Raw genomic sequence first — 20,765 nt, 5'->3', positions numbered from 1 at the left:
GTGACGGAGGAGGGTCAGGATTCAGGGCATGGTGGATAACTCTTCGAATCCAAGCTGAGATGGTGTTCCTGGTGACCCTCCTCTTAGTCCTGCCTGTGCTCACAAACAAAGCTCGCACATGAGGACAGACTGCAGCCGTTCTCTTCAAGTAGTGCCTCAGACACCTCACTGGACATAGTAGCAGCTGGTCTGGGTCGCTTGTTACAGAACGGAGACTCGCGATCCTGAAAGAGTCGAACCGAGGATCCGGCACTCCAGGATTCTGAGTCTTGGCCACAAACTCAGGGACGAACCTGAACGTTACCTCCCCCCATCCCCTTGAATGGGCGATGTCGTACGAGAGACCATGAAGTTCACTAACTCGCTTGGCCGAAGCCAAGGCGAGTAGGAAAGCCGTCTTCCAAGACAGGTGGCGATCGGAGGCCTGGCGTAATGGCTCGAAGGGAGGTATCTTAAGAGACCTGAGGACTCGAACCACGTTCCAAGGAGGGGGTCTCACTTCCGACTGGGGGCAGGTAAGCTCATAGCTACGTATGAGTAAAGAGAGTTCTAGCGATGAAGAAATATCCACGCCTTTCAGCCTGAAGGCCAAGTTTAAGGCTGAGCGATAGCCTTTCACTGCCGAGACAGAAAGGCGCATTTCTTCTCGCAGATACACGAGGAAGTCCGCTATTGCTGGAATAGTGGCAGAGTGGAGAGATACCCCTTCCACGACACCAACCACAAAAGACTCTCCACTTTGCTTGGTACTGTAGACTCCCTCAGAGGACCTTTGCAGGTGCCGAGACATTCTCTCCGCAACCTGTTGCGAAAAGCCTCTCTCCGCGAGGAGACGATGGATAGTCTCCAGGCGTGAAGCCGAAGCGAGGCTACGGCCCTGTGAGGGACGCCGGAGTGGGGTTGTCTGAGAAGCTCGTGTCGTGGAGGAAGCTCCCTTGGGAGTTCCGTCAGGAGTTGCAGAAGGTCCGGAAACCATTCCGCGTGATGCCATAGCGGAGCTACCAGAGTCATCGTACAGTTGACCGATAGTCTGGTCCTGTTGAGCACCCTTCTCATCAGATAGAATGGTGGGAAGGCGTACACGTCGATTTTGTCCCACCGTTGCTGGAAAGCATCTTGCCAGAGTGCCTCGGGGTCCGGGACTGGTGAGCAGTACAGGGGCAGCTAGAAGTTCAAGGCTGTCGCGAGCAAGTCCACAGTTAGGGAACCCCACAAAGTCAGGACTTTGTTGGCTATCTGAGAATCCAAAGACCACTCGGTACTCACTATCTGCGAAGCTCTGCTCAGACTGTCGGCGAGCACATTCCTCTTGCAGGAATGAAGCGAGCTGATAGTGTTATCGAGTGGGTTTCGGTCCACCTCAGAGTCTCTACTGCAAGATGGGATAGCTGTTGCGAAAAAGTGCCTCCCTGCTTGTTGATATAAGCCACTACCGAGGTGTTGTCGCTCATCACCACCACGGAGTGACCCGCCAGGGACCGTTGGAACTGCTGAAGAGCCAGAAAGACGGCCTTCAATTCTAGCAGGTTGATGTGTAGGCACTTTTCTGATTCTGACCAAAGGCCTGAAGCCCTCTGGTTCAGAACGTGCGCCCCCCACCCTTCTTTTGACGTGTCCGAAAACAGAGTCAATTCCGGGGGGAGGACGAGAAGACTCACTCCCTTCCGCAGGTTCTCGTCGGCCAGCCACCACCGCAAGTCCGTCTGTTCCAGGGACCCCATTGGGATCAGAATGTCCGGGGAATCGGATCCTTGATTCCACCGGGACTTGAGCCGCCATTGAAGGGATCTCATCCTGAGGCGGCTGTTTGGAACCAGACGGGCCAGGGAGGATAGGTGGCCTAAGAGACGCAACCACGATTGGGCGGGGAGTTTTTTTCGCCTGAGGAAGGGTTCCGCCAACCTCCTCAGCCTTGCTATCCGGTCGTCTGATGGAAAGGCTTTGTGGAGATTGGTGTCTATTAGCATGCCTAGATAAACCAGTCGTTGGGACGGCTGCAGAGAGGACTTCTCGAGGTTTGCCACGATCCCCAGATCCTGGCAAAGATCCAGAAGCCTGTCTCGGTGCCGAAGAAGGGTCGACTCCGAGTCTGCTAGGATCAGCCAATCGTCCAAGTAACAAAGGAGACGAATGCCGTTCCTGTGCGTCCAAGATGAAATCAGGGTGAACACTCTGGTGAACACCTGAGGAGCTGTGGAGAGACCGAAACACAGCACCTTGAACTGGTAGATCTTGTTGTCTAGGCAGAATCTCAGGTACTTCCTGGAAGACGGATGGATTGGGATCTGGAAGTACGCGTCCTTTAGATCCAGTGTGCACATGAAGTCTTGTGGTCTCACCGCAAGTTTGACCGTGTCTGCTGTCTCCATGCTGAACCGGGTTTGTTTGACAAACCTGTTCAGAGCTGAGAGATCGATGACAGGTCTCCAGCTTCCAGTAGCCTTCTTTACAAGAAAGAGTCGACTGAAGAAGCCTGGGGAGCCGTCCACGACCTCCTGGAGAGCACCCTTCTCGAGCATGGTCTCGACTTCGGCCTGAAGGGCCAGCCCCTTTGCCGATCCCGTGGCATAGGAGCTCAACGACACTGGATTCGCAGTCAGGGGAGGTTGAGATGTTGTGAACGGGACGAGATAGCCTTGGCCGATCACTGAGACCGTCCAAGCATCGGCCCCGTGTTGCTGCCACCTGCGGGCGCAACGCTGAAGGCATCCCCCCACAGGTGGACATGCAGGGGGACTGCCACCCTTAGGGCTTGCAGCCGCGGCCGCCACCCCTAGGAGTCTTGCCTCCCCTGGAGGACTTACCGCCCCTCTTGACCTTGGCTGGAAAGGGCTGGGGCTTAGACACCACCTTCTTAGCTGCCAGTGGCTGTTTGGGAGCCTTACGAGGCTGTTGCTGCTGTTGTGGCGGGGCTGGAGGCTTATAGGGCCGAGTTGTAAGGGCCCTATGGAGGAGGGAGTCCGTGCTGGATTTCCTCCACTTCTCAGCCGTTCGCTCCAAGTCTTGAGGCTCAAACAGGCTCTTCCCCAGAAGGGAAGTATGTCGGAGCCTACACACATCTACGGCGGGGACCTTCGGATGGAATCTCTCGGACACAGCATCGCGACGCTTCAACACCGAGTTGGCCCACAGGGTGGTAACCTGGTGCGCCAAAAACTCGATGGAGCGGGTGCCCGAGAGCAAGAAGGTCTCTAGGGCCTTCCTATTGGTCTCCTTGGATAAGTCCTCCGATCGCAATAGGATGCCCAGAGATCCTAGCCAAAAGTCCAGCCACGAAGTGGCCTGCATGGCACACTTAGCGACCTTCTCGTGGTTAAGGATCTCTGCCGCCGAGAACGACACCTGCCGGGCAGAGAGTTTCTCAAGGGGAACTCCCTTCGCCAGCTCCTCCACAGAGTGATGGAGAGGAAGAGCGAGGTTGTGCTCATCCAGGATCTCGAAATACATCCTCTGCTGAAGGCGAGGAGGAGGGATGAGCTTGTTCCCGGCAGTGGAACGACTGGAGGAGGCAAGAAGTGCGAGCTGAGCGTTGGCCCTAGCCCTGGCACTCTTCAGCCCCCGAGACCAGGGCAGAGCCGCACTGGTCTTAGGGGCCTTTCGAACGTCAAACACTTCATCCAAAATCGTGTCTTTGCCTTAACGGGGGGCGATGACTGGATCCATAAGCCCGTTAAGTTGCCTTATCAGGCTTAGGACCTGCCAGAAGGCATGTTCGGATTCTTGCTGTTCTCCTCCCTGCAGGCTGGCAGCTAAGTCTCCTGCCCCAGGGATCTCTTCCTGGGGTGACACGTGGACAATCCCCTGGGTAGTCGTGGGTTCCTGACGAATCCTTGCAGAGGATTTAGGGACGGTCTTGGAGTCCTTAAATTTCCTCCTGGGAGGGATACAGGATCCAAACAACGAGGTTCGAGGGGCCCCTTCCTCACAAGACGATTCTCCTTCGAAGGATGTACGGAAGGGGGAGGAGAGCCTTTAGCACCATAATCCGCAACAGCACCTGCGGCGGATTGCCCAGCCACGTCGGAGGCCTCTGTCACCACGTCGACGACAATAGACAGAGGGTCTACCTCTACTACCACCGGCGACTGCTTAACAGCGGCCCCCAACGAGACAAGGTCAATAAGAGCGACCCTGGAGGGCAAGCCCTTAAGCCCCAGGGACGACCAAATCTGTAAAAGATCATCACTGGTTAAGGCATTATCAATAACCTCCCCCGGAGGAGGAGGGGGAACCGCCTCGCTATGGGAGGCGACGCCCTCTCCCCCCACCGAAGGTCGGGAAACAGGACAAGGGCCTGCGCTCCCACTCGGCCGACTTTCCTTAGGAGGCGGACGAGGGGGAGCTTCGGAGGAGGTTTGGGCGGCAGAAGAAGAGTCCTGAGAACCTTCCTCCTTCAAGGCTAACCCCGGAGGAGAACGGTCTCTCTTGGACTTCTTCTTACGCCGACGGCCAAACCTCTCCCACTGGGAGGCAGACCGCTCCCTGCACTCACGGCACATGTTCTCCTGGTCACACCGTCGTCCCCGACATTGAGGGCAGAGGGTGTGCGGATCCGTATTGACGTCCGACATGAAAGTCCCACAAGGACGACCGGCAACTCCAGGGCATGTACGCATTGTAAAGAAAAAAAAAAATAATGAAGGTCAACTTCCAACCAACACACGCTGAAAGAAAGAGCAGAAAATTAAAGGCTGTCACGAGGACGATGGGCAGACACGTCTGATCACCGCCGAGCCAAAAGTGAAGTGAAGCAAGTCACCGGTGTGTGGAGGGGGGAGGGGTAGAAAAGCTACCCTTCCCCACCCCCCACCCCTAACTAGCGCGGGGGTAATTAACCCTCGTTAAAACTATTGGCTCGTCATTTCAGCTGCGCTTAAAGGTAAACCCTCTGTAAATAGCGTGGTTTGTATTTCAGTTACGGAACAAATGCCATTTTCTTCCCTAGAGATTGCAAACAAAGCAAGGGAAGGAAGAGAACACGATGGATTGACAAGCTAAGAAAATTTGCAAGTATAAACTGGCATAAAAAGAAAGTAAACAGATGAAAATGGAAGGACATGTCTGAGGCCTTTGACCTGCAGTTGGGTAATTCAAAGGACTGTAAGCACTGGTTCCCTATGAGTGGAAGAGGATGCAGGCAGTGTTGGCAAGTGTCTAAACAAAACCCTAGAGGTTTTCCCTGCATTCGATACCACACGCATGGCTGAATCTAAGGGTTTGGCTGCAGATACATTCAAAGGGCCAGAATTTAGAAGGAGATTGCGTGCTGGACCAGAGATGCCCGCAAAGTGGTTCTATACTTCTACACTGCTGCCAGAAAATTCTTTCTTTGATAAAAAGATGTGGCCGCCTAATACTACAGAGCGTTAAGGCTACCTCTGAACCAATTTGTTTTGAGAAACAGGACATCAAGGCATCCTTTCCTTTCAAAACCCAGTTGGCCACTAGATCATTGACTGGTGTCAAAAGAAGGTTACTGCCTTTCCACCAGACACCACAAGACTTTTATTCTCCAAAAGGCCCAGGATTGATAACTCGGATTACTTTGCTAAATACGTCAACACGTATGACAAGTGGCCAAGCCACGAGACAGCTTGGAAAGAAGTCATGGCAGACAATCCCATGGCCAAAAAGGATGTGCCTTCCAATGAGAGTCTGTACAATTAGGGTACCACCTCTAGTGTGTACACTAACAGTTCAGCCTGAAAAGGTGCTGATGCCACCTTATCTGGCACAAGAATTTTCTCTACTTTGAGAGCGCAGGGGGCAAGATCTTTGACCAACTGGGAGCGAGTGTGTTCCCAGCTCCATAGAACTGATCAACAACTCCATCAAGGTTTAAACTAGTCAGATTTGACCAATGCAGCTTCAGAGATGGCCTTGACCCTTGAAGGGCTATGATCTGATGATCAATGACCGAAGTTCTCCCTGAAGGTAGAGCCAAGGTCACCTCACACAGTATTGCACTCAAGAATAAGTGCAAAAACATCCACAAAGGAATACTTTGACTCCAGATCTGCCTCTGTCAGTACTGAGCCAAGGTCTGATACCTCAAAAGCAGAAAAATCCTGAGAATCCTCATATCCAGCAGGGATAAGGGGTGCAGGAGGCTGCTCTGGAGATTCACTTACCCCACCCAAATAAAAGCACTTTGACCCAACAGATCCAGCAATGTAATAGGCAGCAGATGACAGACCAGGACAGCTGACAACAGGTCTGCTGAAGATATTTCCTTTTTTAAAGGACAAAATGTTTATATATGCGTAAGAGAAAATTATTCTTTTTAATAATCTTGATTTTCCTAAAAGACAAACGTCTAGTTTACAGTTAGTACGTCATACAAATAAAAATGTCACAACGTCATAAATAACCATTAATGACATTGTGACACATGAATAGCATTTGCTGGCAAACTCAAGAGAGAAAGCTTCCTTGCATATTCATTTGAATTTACCTCAAGTACCATGGAGTTGGGACTTCATATAAAAAACATTCCCACATAAATATACATGCATTATGAATATAGCAGCTATGGACAACAGAAAATTCAAATAAGTTTTCCTGAATAACAATACTACTGTATATGTGCTGCTCATTGTAGTTTCTGGGTTAATTTCTTTTAAACAAAATATCTTGCTAAACACCAGAAACTATTTACTACTAGATAACCAATTTTCTCAAACCCTAGGCTGTGCCTTGGTCTGTCTGAATTAATGGCTGTATGGTATCCACTACAAAAGTCCAGGCACTAAGAACAAGCATGCCATTCAGCAACAAAGAAAATTTGAGAATGACAGCAAGTAAAAGTGTTAACATATAACAGCTACTAAACCATTATGAAGGCCCTATTAAGCTAGCATTGTTACTTTACCGAAGTGCTACATCTAAAATTAAGAAAACAGACAGGTGGAGCCAATAATTTTTAAATAAATATTGGTGTCCACAATGGACCAAAGCTGAGCCTCTCATATTTTACAATATAATAGAGAAAGCTACAATGGAGGTTCCACAAAGCTGCTTTAAGTACACAAAAAACATGACAAATTTGGAGATAATTCATATCTTTCCCTAACTAATACAAACCTTATTTGGATTATCTTTCGACGAAAATGGAAGGTAGCCATTAGACTTAAAGTGTGAGGTGGCAACCCTGCCTAACCACTTGAGTGGGTAGGCTTGGGGGGGGGGTTACCTAGCCGCCTCTATATACAGTACACTCTCACAGCTGTGAGGTACGTCACTTTTGATTGCAGGAAGGACTTCTGGGGGACAGATGATGGCAGGCCAATTTATTTAAATAACTCCAGGTTTGTATTAGTTAGGGAAAAACAAATTATCTCCGAATGTCATTTGTTCACATGCCAACAAACCTTCCATTAATTATTTGGATAACTCACTCTTAGGTGGATGGAAGTCCAAGTCATGCATGGACATTGACCCAGTTTTACCTAGTAGAGTATATGACTGTGGTCTAGGGAAAACTTTAACACCTCGCTAAAATAGACAAAGTGAGTATAATACTGGTCTGTACAATTCAGTGGGAACAGTATATAAATTTATAACTTAGAGTAGGCTACACAAGGGAAGTGATAATTATCTGCAGAGGTTGAAGCCAGCTTGCAGAGGGACCCATGGTGCTGTACCCTACGGGAGGGGAAGATGAAGAAAGAAAAAGCCAGACATACTCTCATTCATCCCAGTCTTAACCTGGGTAACCAATGCCCCAACCAACTGCTACTTGTCCATCGAGGGGCCTGAGGTATTCTTAAACCACTAGTTGAGCAGCCACCACAGGACCATTAGTGAACGTATCAAGTCTCCTGTGGGTCACGTCTTTTAAGTAATGGGCTCTGAAAGTAGTTTGCCTCTTCCACATGCCCGCTTGTAGTACTTGCAATACGGAGAAGTTGCGTTTGAATACCAAGGAAGTGGTAATTCCCCTGACATTATGGGCTCTAGGTCGGCGAGCCGGAGGAGGATCAGGAGCCAAGGCTCTTTCGATCACTTGGCAGATCCAGAAGGAGACCGTATTCTTAGTGATCCTCCTCTTTACTCTTCCTGAGCTAACAAACAGAGGTGTTAGTTGGGGCCGTGTTGCTGCAGTGCGTTTAAGATAGTATCTCAAACTCCTCACTGGGCATTTGGTTACAGAACGGAGACTCGCAATCTGAAAGGGCCCGAATCTATGGTACCCCAGGAATTTGAGTCTTAGCAATGAACTCAGGGACGAAGCCGAGTGTCACTTCTCCCATCCCTTGAATGGGCGATGCCATACGAGATGCCATGAAGTTCACCGACTCTCTTTGCCAAGGCTAAAGCGAGCAGGAAAGCCACCTTCAAATGAGGTCAGTTGCATGTAATGGTTTGTAGGGAGGTCCTTTTAAGGACCTCAAGATGCGAACCACGATCCAAGGAGGAGGCCTAATCTCTGACCGAGGAGAAGTGATCCCATAACTACGTATGAGTAAAGAAAGCTCCAATGAAGAGGAAACGTCTACTAATTTCAGCTTAAAGGTGAGGCTTAAGGCCGAGCAATAGCCTTTCACCACCAAGACAGAAAGAAGCTTTTCCTCCAGAAAGTATACAAGGAACTCCGCTATTATTGGAATAGTGGCATCGAGTGGAGAGATATTCCTTCCACGACACCAACCACAGAAGACTCTCCATTTAGCCTGGTAGACTGAGACTGAGGACTTACGCAAGTAACCGGACGTTCTCTCCGCAACTTGTCGTGAAAAGCCCTTCTGAGAGAGGAGATGCTGGATAGTCTCCACGCGTGAAGTCGAAGCAACTGCACGGTTCTGTGAAAGATGTTGGCGTGTGGTTGTTTGAATACATCTGGTCGTGGAGGAAGCTCTCAGTAGATCTACTAGAAGTTGCAAGAGGTCCAGAAACCACTCTGTGTGATGCCATAGCGGAGCTACAAGGGTCATTATTAGATCTTTGGATGCCCTGTTCTTGTTGAGCTGTCTTCTCATCAGACAAAACGGGAGAAAGGTGGGTATACACGTCAATGTTGTCCCACCGTTGTTGAAATGTATCCTGCCATAGAACTTAAGGGTCTGGGACTGGAGAACAGTACAGCAGAAGCTTGCTGTTTAGGGATATTGAACAGATCTACAGTCAGGGAACCCCACCAAGTTAGAACTTTATTGGCTATATGATGATTCCAAGACCATTCGGAGCCTACTATCCGAGTCTCACTGCTCAGACTTTCCACGAGCACATTCCTCTTGCCGGGAATGAAGCGAGCTGATAGACACCCCGATTGTTCTTCTGACCACGTGAGGATCTTTACTGCTAGATGACATAGAGGCTGTGGTAAGGTACAGCCCTGTTTGTTTATGTAAGCCACTACATGTACTGTGGTGGTGTCACTTATCAACACCACAGAGTGACCTGCTAGCAATTGTTGGAACTGATGAAGAGCTAGGTAAGCTGCTCTCATCTCTAGAAGATTTATGTGCTGGTACCTTTCTGACTCTGACCAAAGGCCTGAGATTGTATGGTGCAGCAGGTGAGCCCTCCACCCTTCTTTTGATGCATCTGTGAAGAGCATCAAATCCTTAGGGAGAATGAGAAGATTCTGGAACTGTCAAAGGTTTTCGTCTACCATCCACCCATTCAAATCCGTCACCTGATCCTGAGTTACAGTATAGGAACACGAGTGTCTCTATGGATCAGTGTTGGTTACACTCGGACTCCAGCTACCATTGCAGGGATCTTATCCTGAGGCAGCCGTTTGGAAGTAGACGGATAAGAGAGGTTAGATGGCCCAACAGACTCAACCAACAAGAGGCCGAAAGGATTCTTTTCTGAGGAAGAGCGCGGCTACTTCCCTTAAGTCTGTGTACTCTTTCGTCTGATAGGAAGACTTTCTCCTGGATGGTGTCTATCATCATATCGAGGTCTACCAGTCTTTGGGAAGGTTGCAGTAATGATTTCTCGTGACTTATCAAGATCCCCAGATCCTGACATAACTCGAGAAGCATGTCTCAGTGAGGAAGAAGGGTCATCTTCGAGTCTGCCAGGATTAGCTATTGTCCAGATATCTGAGGAGACGGATGCCGTTCCTGTGAACCCAAGATGACACTAGGGCAAACTCTGGTGAATACCTGAGGACCTGTCGCAAGACCGAAGCATAGAACCGTGAACTGGTATATCTTTACCTCGTGTATGAACCTTAGATATTTCCTTGAAAACGGATGAATTGGGACCTCGAAGTATACGTCCTATAGATCCAATGTGCACATGAAGTACCTTGGACGAACTGCTTGAATAACCGTGTCTGCCGTCTCCATTCTTAACCGAGTCTGTTGCACAAACTTGTTCTGAGGAGAGAGATCAATGAATGGTTTCCAGACTCCAGTCGCATTTTTCCCCCCAGAAAAAATTTGACTGTAGAAGCCTGGGGACCCGTCCCCAATCTCTTCGAGAGTGCTCTTCTACAGCATGGTCTGGACTTCGGCCCCGAGGGCCAGCCGCTTTGCGGATCCATTCACAAAGAAGCTTAGATGCACTGGATCCAGAGTCAGAGGAGGGAGAGATTGAATGAACGGGACGTAATACCGTAAAGCGATCACTTCGACCGTCCAGGGTTCTGCCCAGTGAAGCTGCCACCTCTGCCAGAGGCACTGTAGGCATCCTCCCACAGGTGGTAGATGAAGAGGAATGTCATTCTTATTGGGAGTGACCACCTCGACCAATCCCTTTCCTCCCTTCTTTCCTCTGAGGGACTTGGTCCCTTTCTGGCTTTTGGATGGTAAGGGTTGCTTAGATACCTTCGTAGGTCCTGAGGACCTAGAAGCTGAAGGGTGAGAAGAGGAAGGTACTTGCTGAGTACAAGATGACTGGGAAGGTCTCCCATAGGGTCTCGATGTCATGACCCTATGGAGGAGAGAATAGTTTGAAGATTTCCTCCATCGCTCAGCACCCCTTTCTATCTCCTCTGGGACGAAGAGAGAAGAACCCTCAAGGGTGGAGTTCCTCAACTGGGAGACTTCCACCTTCAGCACTTGTTTGTGGAATTTCCCAATGACGGTATCCCTTCTCTTGAGTATAGCATTCGCCAACAAGTTGACAGCGTGGTGCGACAAGAACCAAAAAGTTTGGATACCCGACAACAGGAAAGATTCCAAAGTCTTCCTGGCCGACTCCTTAGAGAGATCGTGGGAGCAGACCATGAAGCCCAAGGATCCTAGCCATAGATCAAGACATGAAGCAGCCAGCATGGCGTACTTAGCGTTTCTCTCTCGCTCTCTATGTTAAGGAGCTCAACTGCCGAGAGGGAGGCCCTGAGAGAGGAGAGGGTTGGAGTCCGAAGACCCTGCTTTGGAGAGACTACTGAAGGGTCGAGGGACATGTTGGAATGAGGTTCCCCTTCGATGTCATAATATTTCCTTTGCAAGACAAAAGGAAGTGGAAGAGACTGGGAGGAGGAACCTGCCCTCAAGGAACTAGAAGTTCCGGATATCTGAGCGATAGCTTTCCTTTTGATGACTGTCAAGCCTTTAGACCAGGGCAAAGTGGCACTGGACCTGGAAGTGCTTCTGGGTCTCGAATATTTCAACGAGGACCATGTCTTTACCCTCCTGAGTGGTGGAACTAGGAGTAAACAGCCTATTAATGGGCCTAATACAAGCAAAAGACCTGCCAAAAATTGTGCTTAAATTCACGTCTCTCTTGCTCAGAGTGGTACAGTACTTCGGACTAGCCACCTTTGGCAGATTCTCATCATCGTAATCTAAGGGGTAGTCCACCTATAGGATCACGTCCAAAGCCTGAGGTAGGTCAGGATCGTCAACAATGTCGCTTGAGGGACCCGCCACAGGGGAGCTTCTCTGTGCCTCAGTCATGCAAGCTTCCCTTGCCGCAGCATTTTTGGGTTTCGTCTTGGTGTCTTTCGACTCGCTACGCACAGGACATTCCTCTGTGGTCTCAGGAGGGGGAACTTGTGAGGTTTTCGAGGCACCCGATGAAGATTTGGTAGCAGGAGCTGAAAGCTCTTCTTCTGGAGGTAAAGAAATTGGCCGCTGGTCCGGAGGAACTACCCCAATTTCTTGAGGATAGAAGGGATGAAAGGTTATCTCCCTGGGCGAACCTATGTCCCTAATCATCCTAGAGCGGATAATGTCAGCGTGAGGTGGAGTTACGTCTCTCATCCTTCTCTCTGACCTCTTGGTTGTGGTTTCCCTTGCCTTCACAGGGGTAAAGGGTAGGTTGGCCATGTAAGAATCAGAAGATCGAGGACTTTCGGCATGCAATCGGGATGGAGGTGTTCTGCAAGTCTTGTCCGATGTTGATCTCCTACTAGGATCTAGACTCCCAACGGAAGAACTTGACGAGGATTCCAAAGGAATCCTAGGGGTTGCTTTGCCTAGAGTTCGATCGCAAGACTTCTCCTCATGAAGAGGAACACCTCTGAGTAAAGCGTTGAGACCGGAGGTCTCATGACCACGAAGCTCTGGAGCGTGAACGCCTCCCAGAAGAAGAGCATTCGAATCGTGATGACCTACGATACATCAGATCTACCGATAGTCACGAATGGCAATCAGGGGAAGTGTACACAAGGGCGAGGCAATGGCGATGCTCAACCTTTCGCGCTGCTGGTGGTAGGAGCGCTGGTCCCCGGAAAATCAATACCTGCAACTGGCAGGTTCCTGTAGGAAGAAACAAAAGGTTGGAGGTTAAAGAACGACGAGGTCCCAGGATGGTGAGTGGGGTTGTTGTCAGCAAGAGGTCGCTGGAGAGGTACAGGAGAAAGCGACAGATGAACTTCGTACAGTTCCAGAGCGTGAGATGTTGACGGTTCTGGAGAAGGGTCCTTCCTAGCACCGCGCTGAAGGAGACACAAATTCTTCCTTTTAAGGGGGTCCCGAAATCCACAAGGTTGGGTACCCCACCAAAACATCTGAAAGGGAGAATGGCTCCCCGGTGGCACCAGTGAAGTTGCTTCTCTAGGGGAAACATCAACCCCCTAGTGCCCCGGGGTTGACAAAGAGTTAGTCAGTCTGCGCTTCTACTCGATCGTCCGTCAGAAGAGCGCGAGCGAGAAGGAGCTTTTGAAAGAGATTTGGGGGTGCGGGACGAAGAAGACCGCGCTTTCCTTCCCCCTGAGGAGGAAAGATCGCGGATGGCTTTCTTCTTACGTCGTCTAAATTTCTCCCAAAATGGGAGGCAAGCCACTCCCTATACTTTGCACAGGGCAAACCCTGCTCAAAGCAATGCCCTCTGCACAAAGGACACAGAGAGTGCGGGTCGGTCTCCAACGATGAAATGAAGGTACCAGAGGAGGCACCCTAAATCTCTGGACAGGTTCGCATGAAGGTGATCAAAGAAAAAACAAGCACACCAGAAAAGAAAAAGCAATTAAAGATGTCCAACGACAGCCATGGTAGGAGGGAGAGGAGATGTCCACTCTTGACTGAGCCAAAAGAAAAAGTGACGTACCTCACAGCTGTGGGAGTATACATAGAGGTGGCTAGGTACCCGCAGCCTACCCGCTTAAATGGTTTGGTAGGTTTGCCACCTTGTACTTAAAGTCTAATGGCCACCTTCCAGCTTCGCAAAAAGATATTCCAAATAAATAACGGAAGGTTTGTTAGCATAGGAACAAACTGATTATTTTGTCAATAAACATTAATCAAATTGTAAGAAAATCTTTAGGGCTAATTGACAGAAATCTTTATCACACATAATTTCAAAATACATTTCCTTCCTAATTTTGACACGAAAATTTGTATAACATCATCTTCGATTTTGTAGTTAATCTTGTTAAGATTTTTCTTTTATTAACAAATTATCAAGCATAAAATATTCTAATAAATCAAACTAACCAATTAAATAAACTAATTTAAAAATCATGTGACAAGTGTGTTTTGGCTAAGCACTTTACAGATGACCATGGAGCACTTAAGTTCTAGAGTGCTTCAAGCAATGGGTGTACAGTGCTGTTAGGTCAGAACCAGATGTTCTTTGTAATACGTCTTCATTCCTATTTAGTAGCCCACTCCCTTTAGTCTCTTCTTTAGCTACCGTACAGTACCACCCTCCAGATTTTATCTCTCATTTTCTCAACAGACAACAAATCTATTAGCCAAGGCAATCTTAGTAAGTTTACAAAAACAAACAATGGCTATGTTAAAGAAAAAAATTTTAAGTGTATATAGTTGGTAGGAAATGGCGTAAACTTTCTTACGTCTTGTCAAATGGATTTTCTTTAGGGAAAAACATGTTATCTTGGTCTAAAATACAATATCATAAGCTACTTATATGATTTACAAAATATTATGATTCAGTGTTACCTTGCCAGGAGCAAAGCCAGTTGGAAGCAAACACAGGGCTGCGACTTAGTATTAGGGTATGCTAATGATACGATGGTCTATGGAGAGTCGCAAGGAAGTTTAACCCCCAGTAGGCAAGAGGTAAGGATACGGCTCCTAGGTTAGGCTAGGTGGCAAACCTTAGGTTAGGTGGGGAACCGTAGGTTAGGTGGTGTTCTTGTATTTGTTTCTTTTTTCAAATGTGGTTTTTCAGATATAACTTTTGAAATTTTAAAACATATAAAATTTTAAAAATATGAAGTTTCCCCGATTATGGGCATCAGAATATTTCAAAAGTACATGTATATACACCAGGAACACACTTTTTTTTCTTCATTGGGAATATTCTGCAATACAAAAAAATGTAGTTTTTCCCCTAGGTTACATTGCCCTGTAATACAGTACAATAATACCCAATATTCTTACTTACAGAACCCTTGCAGGGGCTATGAGTTATACCTGGAGTTACAGGCAAGCTAACCTACCCCAGTATCGTAAATTTAGACAAAGATAACACCGCTAAACATTTTTTACGGTCAATTCTAGACCAAAGCCACGTGCGCAAAACAAAAATTCCAATGAAATTCAAACTCATCAATACCGTAAAGCGTTATTGGCTGTCTTGTCACGCACTCGAGATTACTGGTGGCAACAAGTATAAACAGCGCTACCCACTTTGAAGTCGTACCCTACTCCAAGTAGCCTACCCCTACTGTATGGTGTAGGATTACCTACAATATATCAATTGGCATTTAATAATAACCATGGTGTTTCGTTATCAGTGGCAAAAGTCAGTAACTAAATTGACATGAGATTTGCTAGAATAGGAAATATTAATCCAGTGTCGGGTAGCCTAACAACAAGTGATTGATCTGCGTTATACCTTATCTTAATTCCGGTCAATCTGGTGACGTAACAAGAAAACGTGTTGATTTACCCATGTTATTCACTGAAGATCAACACAGGTCATTTCCTAGGAAGGAGGGGAAGAAGAAGAAAAAAAGTCTTAACGATGCAGTCGTCGAGACTAGGCACCACTTGGCACTCGCTACTAATTTCTGTCTTGTTGTCAGGTTAGTTATTCCCGAATCCCACAGATGACTCTGCCGGCGACTAACAGCTGATCGCCGCCATTTTCAAAAGAAAGTGCTAGTTACGGTATTACATGAATATTTCAGTACAATCTAATGATGTGTCTGCGAAATATCAAGTGTTTAGTTGAGTTATTTTGTGATCTGGCCCTACATCAACACCGCACGAAAAGGTTGGGTGTCCCTTGGAGTCATCTTTTATTCATAAACAGGTAAAGTTCGCTGGGTAACAAGCAATTTATTTTTATGGTGATCATCATGGGTATGATCATCTGATGAAAGATAAGCATTATATAGTTTTAGATGTGTTATATGATTATTTTACTGTTTAATGCTTGTCGTTTCAACTGTCTACATCCAGATGAAACTAGTATGCTGTAGATCACATGGCAACCTAAATGTTATTCTTTATTAAACCTAAATGTTATTCTTTATTAAATTCTAAAGGTGTTATTTTCAGGCCGTGAAGTGGGTATTTTCTATTTTCATTTCTATGTCATAGTTCATAATTATCCAACACGGTTTTGTTTTCAGTGGGATATTTTTTATCTTCATATAGGTGCAACTTGAGGAATTACATAATAATAAGTAGAGGAGCAAGATTGATAGAATGTGTCCCACTCCGATAAAGTATTATCCCTATACTGATTGAATGACGCTCGTTGCCTTTTAAAACTAGAATAGATTCTAAGGTAGGTGAAATGACTCATCAAGTTATCAGAACCGGGCATCCAAAATATCTAAGAGGATTGCTACAGATCGTGCAGCTAACGAATCGTGTCGACACGAGAATAGTTACAGATTGTCTCAAGTTATTGGGGTCATTGTGTGTCTCTGGTGTATGTTCTATAGCTTTCAAACATGCGACCCAAGACTATATAAGAAGCTCCAACAAAACATCAGAAAGACTGAATATATTCAGGTGATTTGGAAGCCGAAGACTTTGTTATTATCTGCTGTAAGTGCTCCGATAAAGTGGATTTGCCAATTAAGTTAATTAACGCAGAAAACGCTGTATGATGCTATATTACCAGTAAGAATGAATTCGACAAATATCGTTTAGGTCCTGTAGAACACAGGGTTTTCATTAGTGACAGGACAAGGGAAACAATCCTCAAGTTAACTAAGTATGTCGGATATTTCTTTCATATCCCCAAGTTTTCTCCCAAGGGGCAACTTAATTGTATAATAACTTAACTCTTGTTAAAATCCTTTTCATGCATTTCCGTCTGGAGGGTAAATGGCTCCGTTAATAGAAAAAAAAAGTCTCTTTGATGTTTCTTGCTTGGTTCAGTTTGTTAATTTTCTTCCACTTACAAGTTTTGACAGATAACTCTTATTACATTATGATAAGTGAACTCTAATGCTAGTCCTGTCATCTCCTTGGATTTTACATATTCATAGATTTCTTCATTGTTAACTTTGCTCATCCTTATATTCTTTTACTTTCTCATTAAATGATCTCGTCTACTTACAGTATATGTTAGGCTAAGTTAACCAAATTGTATAATAAAAAACGCAATGATAACCGATCAAATTCTCTCTCTCTCTCTCTCTCTCTCTCTCTCTCTCGAGAGAGAGAGAGAGAGAGAGAGAGAGAGAGAGAGAGAGAGAGAGAGAGAGAGAGAGAGAGAGAGAGAGAGAGAGAGAGAGATCACCAACATATTTCGTTTCGTTGATCGACCTGAATAAAGTTAACTTTCATTCAAAGATATTCAACGTTAAACATTGAGTATGGGTTGCCCAAATAAAGAAACACATTTTTTTTAATTGTTAGAAAATAGGTATAAATATATTGCGAAACATAACTAACTTTCCAATAATATAAAGTGTTACTCCGCAGTAAACGAAATTAGTATCACACTTGTTCTCTGAAACTTTGTAACTGTGTGTGTGGAAATCATGACACCTGAAACGTGATGAGCATAAGATATGTAGGATATTCAAGCCACGACAGAAAAAAAAAAAATAAAAAGAATTGATAGGAGTTAGCACTTTCGTCTTATAAATGACATCGACGACCTATACAAAGATATCGTATTATTATTATTATTATTATTATTATTATTATTATTATTATTATTATTATTATTATTATTATTACTTGCTAAGCTACAACCCTAGTTGGAAAAGTAGGATGCTATAAGCCCGAGGGCTCCAACAGGGAAAATAGCCCAGTGAGGAAAGGAAATAAGGAAACTACAAGAGAAGTAATCAGCAATTAGAATAAAATGTCTTTAGAACAGTAACAACATTAAGATAAATCTTTCATATATAAACTTTTATTATAAAAATTAAAAAAAAAAAAGACAAGAGGCAGATAAATAAGATAGAACAGTGTGCCCAAGTGTACTCTCAAGCAAGAGAACTCTACAGGGGAATGAGGTCCCTCAGCAGTCAGTTTCTATAGATGATTCAAGATGAGTCAGATTTTAGAAAAGAGGATACTACAGGATTAACTTACCTGGAGTTATCAAGAAGCTGACAGCTGAAGGATCCCATTTTCCTGTATGAATATATCTTTATATATTCATTTCCGATGCGAGTCCGTCTGTCACTGTTAAGACAAAAGTACTCCAATTAAGTTTTTCCTTTTTTTTCCTTTTGTGGCTATATATATATATATATATATATATATATATATATATATATATATATATATATATATATATATATATATATATATATATATATATATATATATATATATATATACAACAATTGCAGCCTTTTCTAGTCCACTGCAGTCCAAAGGCCTCAGACATGTCTTTAGTCATGGTGGGGGGTGTTTGGCCAGTATTCATCCCCACGCTTGCCAATGCAGATTGGTGATGGTGGGAGACTTTTGTCTGATTGCTCACAGCGAACCAACCTAGTATGGTAGTATGGGCGGCTTGACTAGTGTAACTTTGCTGATCATGGCTATACACAAACCCTTCCAACACATTAAGGTATCTCTACACAGGAAGAGAATATACTACCGCTAGAGAGTTATGGGATCCTTTGACTGGTCAGACAGTACTAAATTGGATCCCTCTCTCTGGTTACGATTCACTTTCCCTTTGCCTACATATATCCCAAATAGTCTGGCCTATTCATTACAGATTCTCCTCTGTCCTCATCACACCTGACAACACTGAGATTGCCAAATAAATCTTCTTCACTCAAAGGGTTAACTACTGCACTAATTATTCAGTGGCTACTTTCCTCTTGGTAAGGGTAGAAAAGACTCTTGCTTGAGGGTACACTCGGGCACACTTTGCTATCTAATTTCTCTTCCACTTATTTTGTTAAAATTTTTACAGTTTACATAGGATGTATCTATTTTAATGTTGCTACTGTTCTTAATATATTTTATTTTTCCTTGTTTCCTTTCCTCACCGGGCTATTTTCCCTTTTTGGGCCCCTGGGCTTATAGCATCCTGCTTTTTCAACTAGGGTTGTAACTTAGCAAGTAATAATAATAATAATGTATATATATATATATATATATATATATATATATATATATATATATATATATATATATATATATATATATATATATATATATATATATATATATATATATATATATATATATATATATATATATATATATATATATATATATATATATATATATATATATATATATATATATATATATATATATATATATATATAAAGATGTTGACTGTTTTCTGTAACCTACTTTTGCAATTGCAAGACCAGGAACTTCGCTGAACAAATAGAGAAAACATTCCCCCAGTCGACGCCTGGTCTGTGCCCATGAGTGACGAAAGAAGTCTTATAAAACAAGCTGATAAACATTCAAGGGCAAGTGTACGCGGGAGAGACGCCTGTAGTGTATAGGACCTCAACCAGGCGTTTAGCTTCCCATATAAAAAACACCCCTTATTTTCTAAGCATGCTGTGCCATTTCTCTTCCTGTTACTCTTTCAGCTTCTACAAAAACCTGACGATGTTTCATAAGCATGCGATGGGAGTTTCCGTAACTCTTTCACCATTCTACTGAAAATGATTTTGTTTTTCTGTTTGGAGAAATCCAGTAACGGTGTCAAATAATGATAAACGATAGGGTCAATTTAGAATTAATTCAGATTGGCTATTGGCTAATTTTCTTAAGAAAATTAAGGTAGCCACTTCATAGGCGGATTTAATTTATTCATATGAATAACCGTAGTATTTACATTTATTTCAGAAAATTCTACTTGTACCATTTGTACTAATCAGATAAAACACGAGTCGGCCTATTCTAATTTTTGTGAAAAATTTTCAGGATTTTTATATAAGGGAATTACTCAGAATTTGCACTTTTCATATGAAGAATTCTTTAAAATATAGCTAGAAATTCCATATAACCTTGTCTTAAAGCAAACAGAAAAGTTATGTATCAAGCAAGGTATAAAATGTGTATCTTGTTTTATTTCAATGATACTTTTCTTCTGCTGATAATTATTATTCCACAATAACTACTACCATTGTTACTGCTGATATTTTTCTGATTAATAAATACAAACATATATTTTGTATCTTGGAATTTTTTTCGGTCAGCATTACCCAGTCATGGAAATGACTAAATTCTCAGCAAACCTTTTTTAAGTTTATAGCAATTTTCCATTTACTGAGCAATACATATTTATTTCGCACTCAGTTTCATTCTTCATGGATCCAACTTTTCATGGGACTCCCCTCCCCCTAACTTGTAGAAACTTCCGAACTGTACACTCCTTTCACTAACTTATCATCTTCCATTCTTTCAACATGAGCAAACCCTCTAAAAAAAAGTCATGTTCTTTCCTTTCACCCACTCTGACTATTTTACCACTTTTTAAAGGTATAACAATTATATAACATATATAATTCATATCATCAACTTTGAGTTTTTTCCTTCTGCCTAGGTTTTTTCACACATTTCAATCTTGAGTTCTATGGACACTACAAGTCCATATATAGTCCTTCCTTCACGCCTTCGCCTATTATGTTACTCTCATCTTCATTTACCATTTCTTCGTTCATTATATTTACTCTTAAATTCCCGTACGAATCAGCCACTTCAATTCTTCCTCCATGAAAATCATCATTAGATAGTTCGCCCTATTACTATCCATATACCCTTTCAACATTATGCGCGTTTGTTTGCTTTTAATTTTCTCTTTTTGGAAACACTTTACAACCCTTTCACGAGTTTACGTAGCATCTTTTCATTGTCCAAATAAGTACTAGCCTATGTCATCTGCGCACATAAACCATACTCTATTCACAACCCATGTTCTTATCATGCACTTACTTCTGTCCTTTATCTTAAATTCTCATATCACCCATTTTATATGTAGTATGTTGGCTAGGG

The 20,765-nt window shown here is 44.4% G+C and overlaps 1 protein-coding gene across 5 annotated transcripts in view; it reads right to left on the bottom strand.

The window, feature by feature from the left end:
* Positions 1 to 15,413, bottom strand: part of Mgat1 (alpha-1,3-mannosyl-glycoprotein 2-beta-N-acetylglucosaminyltransferase) — a 122,968-nt gene extending 107,555 nt beyond the window's left edge. For 2 of the 5 annotated variants that reach the window (XM_068364588.1, XM_068364590.1), the window contains exon 1: positions 15,205 to 15,409. The gene's annotated coding sequence lies outside the window, so the exon portion shown is untranslated. Of the gene's footprint in view, positions 1 to 14,922; positions 14,944 to 15,204 lie in introns of those variants that run through there. The other 3 variants (XM_068364589.1, XM_068364587.1, XM_068364591.1) reach the window with 3 other exon arrangements.
* Positions 15,414 to 20,765: the final 5,352 nt, after the last annotated feature.

Source organism: Palaemon carinicauda, chromosome 41 (genome assembly GCF_036898095.1).
Source record: "Palaemon carinicauda isolate YSFRI2023 chromosome 41, ASM3689809v2, whole genome shotgun sequence".
Classification (NCBI taxonomy): domain Eukaryota; kingdom Metazoa; phylum Arthropoda; class Malacostraca; order Decapoda; family Palaemonidae; genus Palaemon; species Palaemon carinicauda.
The sequence above is the reverse complement of the archived record's forward strand: the minus strand, read 5'-3'. Positions and strand labels throughout refer to the sequence as shown.